The sequence below is a fragment of the Bufo gargarizans genome, chromosome 6 (genome assembly GCF_014858855.1).
Source record: "Bufo gargarizans isolate SCDJY-AF-19 chromosome 6, ASM1485885v1, whole genome shotgun sequence".
Lineage (NCBI taxonomy): Eukaryota > Metazoa > Chordata > Amphibia > Anura > Bufonidae > Bufo > Bufo gargarizans.
Genome location: NC_058085.1, coordinates 59383137 through 59393567, shown reverse-complemented (window position 1 = coordinate 59393567; position 10431 = coordinate 59383137). Strand labels below are relative to the sequence as shown.

The 10431-nt window shown below is 42.6% G+C and overlaps 1 protein-coding gene across 1 annotated transcript in view; it reads left to right on the top strand.

The window, feature by feature from the left end:
• Window positions 1–380: 380 nt before the first annotated feature.
• LOC122942622 (lysosomal alpha-glucosidase-like) overlaps window positions 381–10431 on the top strand; it is an 84526-nt gene continuing 74475 nt past the window's right edge. The window contains exon 1 of the mRNA XM_044300327.1: window positions 381–410. The gene's annotated coding sequence lies outside the window, so the exon portion shown is untranslated. The remainder of the gene's footprint in view (window positions 411–10431) is intronic.

Genomic DNA, 10431 nt, shown 5'->3' with positions numbered 1-10431 from the left:
CATAGTGGATACGTGTCTGATCATCGGGGGTCCAGCTGCCAATCATGAGAACAGGGGCCTGTGCTCCGCAGTGTGAATGGAGCGGCAGTCACATATGCATGCTTCCAGCCATTCAGCTCTATGTGGCTGCCTGAGATTGCCTAGTACTCAGCTATCTCTGGTATTTCAATAGAGAATGGGGAGTTTTTGAGACAGGCGCAGGTTATCTGGTCAGAATAGATATGTTTATATTATCTGTTTATCATTACAGATTCGTTTCCCTATGCTTTAGCTTTCACGCAGTTTAACCTTTCCAAGCCTTCCCTCCTGGGTTGTCACATGATCTTCTACTATTAAAGGAACTTCTTTAATGGTAAGCAGGTGTCAGAACAGGTGAAGAGAACAGGTCAGAACAGGTGAAGCCTGGAACGGTATGTTCATCCAAAATAATGTTATACTGCTGTATAAGGGCGGAATGGGTTCTGTTCTGATGTGTTTTTTATTAACTGTTAAACATTATACGATATTTATTTTTACAATGTCTCGTGAAAGCTGATAGCAATATCTTCAGTGATTGCTTTTGGTACGTTTATGAAAAGTAAGTGTGCAGGGTCATTTTTGCACTGATCAATAATTCATGTATGTATTTCCAAATTACATTTATTTTTTCAGTTTTTTTTTATATTGTGGCAACATACTTTGCAATCTATTGACCTCTGTACTATAAAGACTAATATGTAAGCCAAGTAAAAGCATCGTTCACTCAAGTGATTATGTATTAATATAAATGAACAGCAGGAGAGGTTGAAAATTGACAGAACCTTTACTTTTTGTGAGGTTGTTTTGGTTTTATAACTAAAAGCACTGATAATGTAGTTAACCTTGTTACAACATTTTCCAAATAGTCAGTAACTGTAGATACAGTTGTGTTCAAAATAATAGCAGTGTGTTTAAAAAAGTGAATAAAGCTCAAAATCCTTCTAATAGCTTCTATTTCCATACACACAAATGCATTGGGAACACTACACATTCTATTCCAAATCAAAACATGAAGAAAAATATATCAAATTTGTGTTATTCCTCAAAAAAAAAAAAATTGAAGAAAAGTGATTAGACTGTTCAATAAAATAGCAGTGTTTGTTCTTCTTTACAAACTCAAACATTCACTATATAAACTGAAAAATCTTTGAAGATTTTTCTTTCCTTTGAATCACTTAACTAATATTTAGTTGTATAACCGCTGTTTCTGAGAACTGCTGGACATCTGTGTTGCATGGAGTCAACCAACTTCTGGCCCCTGTGAACAGGTATTCCAGCCCAGGATGATTGGACCACATTCCACAGTTCTTCTCTATTTCTTGGTTTTGCCTTAGAAACTGCATTTTTGATGTCACCCACAACTTTTCTATTGGATTAAGATCCGGGGATTGGGCTGGCCACTCCAGAACGTCAATTTTGTTGGTCTGGAACCAAGATGTTGCACGTTTGTGTGTTTGGGGTCGTTGTCTTGTTGGAACACCCATTTCAAGGGCATTTCCTCTTCAGCATAAGGCAGCATGACCTCTTCAAGTATTCTGATGTATTCAAACTGATCCATGAGGGTATGCGATAAATAGGCCCAACACCGTAGTATGAGAAACATCCCCATATCGTGATGCTTGCACCACCATGCTTCACTGTCTTCACAGTGGACTGTGGCTTGACTTCAGTGTTTGGGGGTCGTCTGACAAACTGTCTCCGGCCACTAGACCCAAAAAGAACAATCTTACTTTCATCAGTCCACAAAATGTCTCTTTAGGCCGTCAATGTGCTCTTTGGCAAATTGTAACCTCTTCAGCACTTTTTTTTAACAGTGGGACTTTGCGGGGGCTTCTTTAGATAGCTTGTCTTCACATAGGCCTCTTCTAATTGTAACAGTACTCACAGGTAACTTTAGACCTTCTTTGATCTTCCTGGAGCTGATTGTTGGCGGAGTCCTTGCCATTTTGGCTATTCTTCTATCCATTCGAATGGTAGTTTTGCGCTTTCTTCCACATCTTTCAGGTTTTGGTTGCCATTTTAAAGCATTTGCGATCATTTTAGCTGAACAACCTATCATTTTCTGCACTTCCTTATATGTTTTCTCCAATCAACTTTTTAATCAAGGTACGCTGTTCTTCTGAACAATGTCTGGAACGACCCATTTTCCTCAGAATTTCAGAGAGAAATGCACTGTAACCAGCAGCATGCATGTCATGACTGAGGGTCTGTTGGAATTCGATTACTCTACTACACCTGCTAGTAAATTATTTGCCATGTAGAAATATCATTCCTACTAATCAAGTTAGTGATGTCTGACTGCTATTATTTTGAACACACCTGTACATACAACTAAATAGACACTAAACTCTGAACAAACCTTGCATAAATCTTATAAGAGAAAAAATGCCTCTTTGTCCACATATCAGCCCCTTCTTCCCCCTACTAAAGTTTTCACTCTGAATGCTCTGCTAAATTTGTCTTGGTCTCCCAAAATGGACTGTCAGCACACGGAGGATTCAGATTATATGCTGCTTATAGAAAATTTATGGAGAAAAAAGGGGAGAAGAAGAGGATCCAAGTTAGAGAAAATCTGAGTTTTCTCATCCTTACTGCTTCCTACAAGGTACCGCTGCTTCTTCTAAGTGAGTGGGTTAGAGTTAGGGAGCAGAGTCTCCTGTTTTTTCCATATACATAGTATGGGAGATAAAATAGCAGCTAGTCTCCACCTGCTGTGCGTACAGATCAGGCAGCAGAAATAACGCTTCCTCCTTCTCCCGTCTCAGGGTTTTGTCATCTTAAGGTGCCGAGTAACTGCACAAGCTTCTGAGTCAAAGCACACCCTGATTAGCTCTGTAGTGAGGCTGTTTTCCCCTATAACTGGGTCTAATATGTCAGCCTCAGTTAGAGTCAACAAGATAAAAAAAAATATTAATGGGGTTAATGGGGTTATCCAGGAATGGACAATGATGACCTGTCCTCTGGATAGTTTATCATTAGCAGATTGGCGAGGGTCCTAGTCCCGGCACACACGCTAATCAGCTGATACAAGGAGCCACCGCGTTCACTGGAGTTCTGGTGAGTGCAGCTGGCTCCTGGTATTTCTCCAAGCAAAGCGCCATACATTGTATAGCGGCTGTGCTTGATATTGAGGCTCAGCACCATTCACTTCTATGGGGCTGAGCTACAAATAATCCATGTGACCGATGTACGGTGACATCACCTAGCATAGAAGAGGTTACAGCACTCACAGAGCGTCGCCCTCTTCTAACAGCTGATCGACGGGGGTCCCGTCTGTTGAACCCCCATTAATATGATATTGATGACCTATCCCGAGGATGAGAAAAGGAAAAAAAAAAACACTAACCCAAAAAGCAAACCAAAAGTGAAGAAAACGTCCAAAACAACTGTATTTTGTAGTTATTTTATGTTTTCTTATTTCTTTATTGGTTTTAAAATTACAAAATAATTGCCATGAAATACATAGACCTATCCTCATCAATATCAGATCGGCGGGGATCCGACACTCAGCACCCCCCGCCGAGCGCTGCCTTCCCTTGTCTGTTTACTTGCTCGCCATAGACAGTGCAGTGGTGAGCAGGTGTAATTCATAAACTTATGGTAGGAATAATAAAGGAATGGCACAACATGGAGTTATATGAAAACATGCTTCAGTTACTAAAATACACGTTAGGCTATGGTTTGTGCCTAATATTTCAGCTCAGCTCCATTAAAGTGAATGGGATTGACCTGAATGCCCTATATGTCACAGGAAGCTGGGGATTTGGAGCTCTCTATTGGAAAGCTGATCTCTGACCCCTATAAAGATATCTTATGACAATTAAAACACACCTTAGTACGACTTTGTATAAAATAAAAGGACGGCTGCTTCCAGGGCCCCTGTGCATGAGCACATCACGTGCTTTATGCATGCTTGGGCACCATCATTTTCTACGGTCAGATCCTGGTGTAATAGTATCAAAAGGGGAATGACGAGAGAAAAATAAAACTAAGCAAAAATATAGGTGCACTGGCATTATTTTTTATATAGTAGACTGGCCCAAAGTGTCACTTTTAGTTCACAAAAATAACTAAGTGACTTTTGCAAATAGTTCAGCTCTTAAAGCTTTGGCTACATGGCGATCTTAGGCGCGACACCTGCTGCACAACTGAAGAACTCTGCGTAGCAGTGCAGCCATTGAATGAACTGAATAAGATTGCAGTACAACTCATAAATCGCCACAACCTTGACCCAGGAATTGCAAAAATCCAGCAGTGTTGGAATTTTCTATCATTTTAGGGTCAAGGTTCCAGCAACTTGGGAGTCGCACTGAGACCTCATTCAATTCAATCGCTGCACTGCAACATAGCGTTCTTTGGTTGTGCAGCCTAAGGCCTCGTTCACATCTCCGTTTGGAGATCTGTCAGGCTGTTCCGGCACAGAGCCGCCTGCCATATCCTCTACTTCACTGGTGGATCCTCATTAATTGCAATGAGGTTCGGCGGTGATCTGCTTGATTTCCGGCCTAAATGCCAGGCTTCAGCCGGTCATAAACCAATGTTTTTTTGTCCGGTCAACAGCCAGGTTGTGTGCCGGATCAGGCAGCCAGATCACCAAAACGGAGATGTGAATGCAACCAAAGGGGCTTTTCCTGTTAAAAGTACTTATCCACTATCCACAGGATTTGGGGTCTGACCGCTGGGGCCCCTGCTGACCACAATAACGGAGGCCCATGGTCCCCCATATGAATAGACAGGTGGACACGCATGTGCACTATTGCTCAATTCTATGGTGCTGCCGGAGATAGCTGTGCACTTGAACTCCCTGTCAATGGGCTAAACAGCAGCTCTGTTATTGTAGACTTGATTTTGAATTGGGCAATGCCTGTGCAGTGGCCGGGTTTGGGGTGGCCCCAACGCTGGGTCCCCCGGACACCGTCGAGGTGTCCCCAATTGTTGCTGCTCTCCGGAAGGAATGGTAAGGCATGGTGCACCCCAGTAGGAAATAAGTCCAGAGAGTCAGGGTCTGCAGTAAACCAGGGTGCGTTTTTACTGGAGGAATTTAGGTACAAAACAATACAGGCGAGGCATTGGGCTGTCTTCTCCAGTCTCCTCCCTGGCAGAAGAAGGGTTTGATCCTGAGGAAAGGCTGGTATCCTGATCCAAGGCTGGTGATCCAGGGTCTGTGGCAGCGCTGTAATAGTACGCCGCAGCGGGATGTGACTTGCCGCCCAGTGCCGTACTATTACAGCTGACTGATTGGTGCAGGCGCTGCAGGGGTCCAGCAGTCACTGATAGCCGGACCCCTGCTGTATGCGCTGGTATCAGTGAAAACACTGATGCCGGCGCATTAACCAATGAAGCAAAGCGTCCTATTCCAAAAATAAAGTAACATTTAAAATAAAATAATAGGGAAAAAAAGAAAAGTAGACATATTAGGTATCGCCGCATCCGTATCGACCTGCTTTATAAAAATATCACATGATACATGGTGAACACTGTAAAAACAAAAAAAAATAATGTGTGTCAAAAAAGCTATTTTTTGTCACCTTTCATGACGAAAAGTGTAATACTAAGCAATCAAAAAGTCATATGCACCCTAAAATAGTACCAATCAAACCATCATCTCATACCGAAAAAATGAGCCCCTACATAAGACAGTAGCCCAAAAAAAAAAAACTATGGCTTTCAGAATATGGAGACACAAAAAAATCATTTTTTTCAAAAATGCTTTATTATGTAAAACTGAAACAAACAACAACAAAAAAAGTAGTCATCTTTGGTATTGTATCGTCCGTAGCAACCTTCAACTTGTTGCTGCTCTCCGGAAGGAATGGTAAGGCATGGTGCACCCCAATAGGAAAAAGGTCCGGAGTGTCAGGGACTGCAGTAAACCAGGGTGCTTCTTTACTGGAGGAATTTAGGTACAAAACAATACAGGCGAAGCATTGGGCTGTCTTCTCCCATCTCCCCCCTGGCAGAAGAAGGTTTTGATGCTGAGGAAAGGCCTGAGCTAGCTGTCCCTCTCTCTATTCGGAATGCTGGTATCCTGGTCCAAGGCTGGTGATCCAGGGTCTGTGGCAGCGTATCCCCGTCTCAGTGTCTTCTTCTGGTCACTCAGTAGTCTGGCAGAGTCTCCTCCTCCAAGCACTGGTCCCTAACTGCAGCAAACTAGGGGCTCTGACTGCTCTGTTTATATACAGTTTTTGCTAGACTTCTAGTGGGAGGGGTGGAGTGAAGAAGCTCAGCACAAACAGATACATTGTTTCAGCTCCTGTCTGGTATAGACCTACATAGAGCTTCAATGATACTCAATGGCAATGACACAGCAGGTTTTCCAGACAAAAAAAAGTTTCCAGACATAATAACAGAGCTAAAACCAGACATTTAGCGGGATGTGACTTGCCGCCCAGCGTCGTACTATTACGGCGGGCTGATTGGTGCAGGAGCTGCGCCCGCCAGATCAGCTGCAGGGGTCTGGCAGTCACTGATAGCTGGAACCCTGCTGTATGCACCGGCATCAGTGAAAAAAAATAGGGAAAAAAAAAGAAAAGTAGACATACTAGGTATCGCCGCGTCCGTATCGACCAGCTCTATAAAAATATAACATAACCTAACCCCTCAGTAGTCATCTTTGGTTATGTCTCGTCCGTAACAACCTTCTCCATAAAAATAATAACGGTGCCAAAACAGCTATTTTTTGTTACCTTGCCTCACAAAAAGTGTAATATAGAGCAACAAAAATCATATCTACCCTAAAATAGTACCAACAAAACTGCCGCCCTATCCCGTAGTTTCCAAAATGGCATCTTTTTTTGGAGTTTCTACTCTAGGGATGCATCAGGGGGTCTTCAAATGTGACATGGCAGCTTAAAATTATCCCAGTGAAACCTGCCTTCCAAAAACCATATGGCATTCCTTTCCTTCTGCGCCCTGCCGTGTGCCCGTACAGCAGTTTACGACCACATATGGGGTGTTTCTGTAAACTACAGAATCAGGGCAATAAATATTGAGTTTTGTTTGGCTGTTAACCCTTGCTTTGTTAGCGGGGAAAAAAAAAAACTGCCAAAAAAGTGTAATTATGAAATTGCATCTCAATTTTCAATTAATTATTGTGGAACACCTAAAGGGTCAACAAAGTTGTAAAATCAGTTGTGAATACCTTGAGGTGTGTAGTTTCTAAAATGGGGTCATTTTTGTTTGGTTTCTATTATGTAAGCATCACAAAGTGACTTCAGACTTGAACTGGTCCTTAAAAAGTGGGTTTTGGAAATTTTCTAAAACATTTCAAGATTTTTTTCTAAACTTCTAAGCCTTCTAACATCCCCAAAAAATAAAATGGCATTCACAAAATGATCCAAACATCAAGTAGACATATGGGGATTGTAAAGTAATAACTATTTTAGGAGTTATTACTATCTATTATAAAGTAGAGAAATTAAAATTTGCTAATTTATTAATTTTTCCAAATTTTTGGTAAATTAGGTATTTTCTTAATAAAAGGCTATATTTGCAGAAACGCGTCCCGTTAGAGGACTACTTTTTGATAAATAAAGACATAAGATTTAAGCAAGCAAGGCAGCTGGGAATTTTTGGAATTGCATTTGGTGTGGGGATCCCTCCCCTTTTCACGTGCAGCCCAAACAGAAACGTGAGCTGTTGATTTGGATTACTATGAAGTACAATATGTGATGAAAAAACAATCTCAGAATGGCTTGGATAAGTAAAAGTGCTTTCAAGTTATTACCACATAAAGTGACACTGGTCAGATTTGAAAAAATCTGTCTGGTCCTTAAGGTTAAAACTGGCCGGGGGTTGAAAGGGTTGAAAGGTCAGGATGCCTGCTTTTTGGGGGTAAAGAAGTCTGGGGTTTTCCCTCCAAAACATGGTCTTCTCTAAACCCTATGGCAGCTGTGGAAAATTTCCAGCTTCTCAATCAAAGCCCCAACAGTCTCTCAGTATTCATTAACCCTTTCCACAGAGCAATGTAAATACAGTGATAATGAACAGGATATATATATATATATATATATATATATATATATATATATACCACTACATAAATATAAAATGCAGTGACACAGTAATAAACAGTATAAGTTAACCCTTTCAAGAGAAATAAAGTAAGAAGTTTTATCTTTGCATAGGGGATATAGGCAAATGTCCACAAATGTCCAAATGCCAAAATATATGTCCACTTGTTCGCGCAGCCCGGCTTCTCTTCCGTCTTCTTCTTTGCTGTGCACAGGAAAAGGACCTTTGATGACGTCACTGCGCTCATCACATGGTCGTCACATGATCCATCACCCTGGTAAAGGATCATGTGATGGACCATGTGATGAGCGCAGTGACATCATCAAAGGTCCTATTCCTCAAAGAAGAAGACAGAAGAAATGCCAACTGTGCAATCAAGTGGATTAAAGGGTTTCTACCACTTGCAGATCACATATTTGGTGATCAGACACTAGCGATCCGCTAGTGTCTGATGTAGCTTACAAGCTAATTATTACCTTAATCCGTTCGGCCCATACCTCAAAAAAAGCACTTATATCTTTATGCAAATGAGCCTCTAGGTGCTATGCAGGCGTTTTTCCAGCACCTAGAGGCTCCGTCTACCTTGCAGTTTGCCGCCCAGCGCCTCGCTCCAGCACGCCCATCTTCAACTCTATTCGATCCTCCCCCTGCTTCTGCCTTCCGAAATCTCGCGCCTGCGCCGTTCGTCGCGGCATTCGGCGCAGGCGCAGTCAATGTCTGACCGCTCCGTGCTCAGACATTTCCACTGCGCCTGCGCCGATGACATCGGCGCAGGCGCAGTGGAAATGTCTGAGCACGGAGCGGTCAGACATTGACTGCGCCTGCGCCGAATGCCGCGACGAACGGCGCAGGCGCGGGATTTCTGAAGGCTGAAGCAGGGGGAGGATCGAATACGGTAAGAGATGGGCGTGCTGGAGCGAGGCGATGGGCGGCAAACTGCAAGGTAGACGGAGCCTCTAGGTGCTGGAAAAACGCCTGCATAGCACCTAGAGGCTCATTTGCATAAAGATATAAGTGCTTTTTTTGAGGTATGGGCCGAACGGATTAATGTAATAATTAGCTTGTAAGCTACATCAGACACTAGCGGATCGCTAGTGTCTGATCACCAAATATGTGATATGCAAGTGGTAGAAACCCTTTAAGGTGAGTTAAATTATTATAATTTTTTAACCCCTCCAGCCCTATTGTACTATGCATTCTGTATTCAGGGGAAATAATACAATCTACACAACCTTGAACCCAAATCAGTTTTTTATCATGCACGTGCAAAAAGCATTGCACCCGCGCAATAAAAACTGAACAGCGGAACGCAATCGCAGTCAAAACTGACTGCAATTGCGTACCTACTCGCGCGGGTTTGCCGCAACGCATCCGGACACGCTCGTCTGCAAGGGGCCTAAGGGTTACATAGCATCATAAATCAATATAATGCTATGTGAATCCCGTCAGTGCTGGGAGGTCAGGCCGGGAGCTGTGATGTGGACACGCTGCGGGAGGAACGCTCGTCTGCAAGGGGTCTTACTGAAAAACTGCGTGCACACCCTGATTGACATGCCTGCGCGGAAACATTCCTGCTATTTTTTATGTATTGAAGCTTTGGTTGAAAAGCTGCCAAGATGAAAAATGCTGATTCAGCATCAATAAAATGAGCTCAGATCCATCCCAGACTATTAGATTTGATTGCAACTTTCTTTTGAAAATTCTGGTATTGGGCTGTGTCCACACAGGATGCATTTTGCTGCCTGGGATTTCACCCTATGCAAAGGGTAAAATCTGTGGGGGAAATTCACAGCGACACGTCAAATTACATGACACGACAAATTACACGTTGGAAAATTCTGCCATGCATTTGCTGTGGAATACACAGTAGAATTCCAGTGCTGACCCGGATTTCTAGATTGCAAATCCATGCAGAAAAAATGGATGGCCATATGAAGAGCCACGCAGATTCCTGTTGGAAACAATGGACAAGGATTTGCTGTGTGAACATACCCTTAACTGACGTGATGCAGATTTAAGTTTCTCCTTGCATATTAATTGCTGCACACATTCCTTGCTAAAGTTATACCCAGCATGTGGATTTTTGCTCAAATTTCATCCATTTTGCCAGTAATTTAAAATGCTGTGGATCCTAAGGGTGCCTTCACACGTGGCAGAAAATTCTGCAACTGAAAATCGGTTCCATTCATTTAAATGGGGCAGCAAGCACATGGATTTCTGCAGGCCCCATGAAGGTAATTGGAACAGATTTTCAGTTGCAGAATTTTCTGCCACAAAATCTGCCTCGTGTGAAGGCACCCTAATTCCACCCTTCAGCAGAAAATCTGCAGTTTTTAAATCTCACACGTGGAGATACCCTTAAATGGTTTGTTCTGCCTTGGAGCCAACAACTCCTGTGGT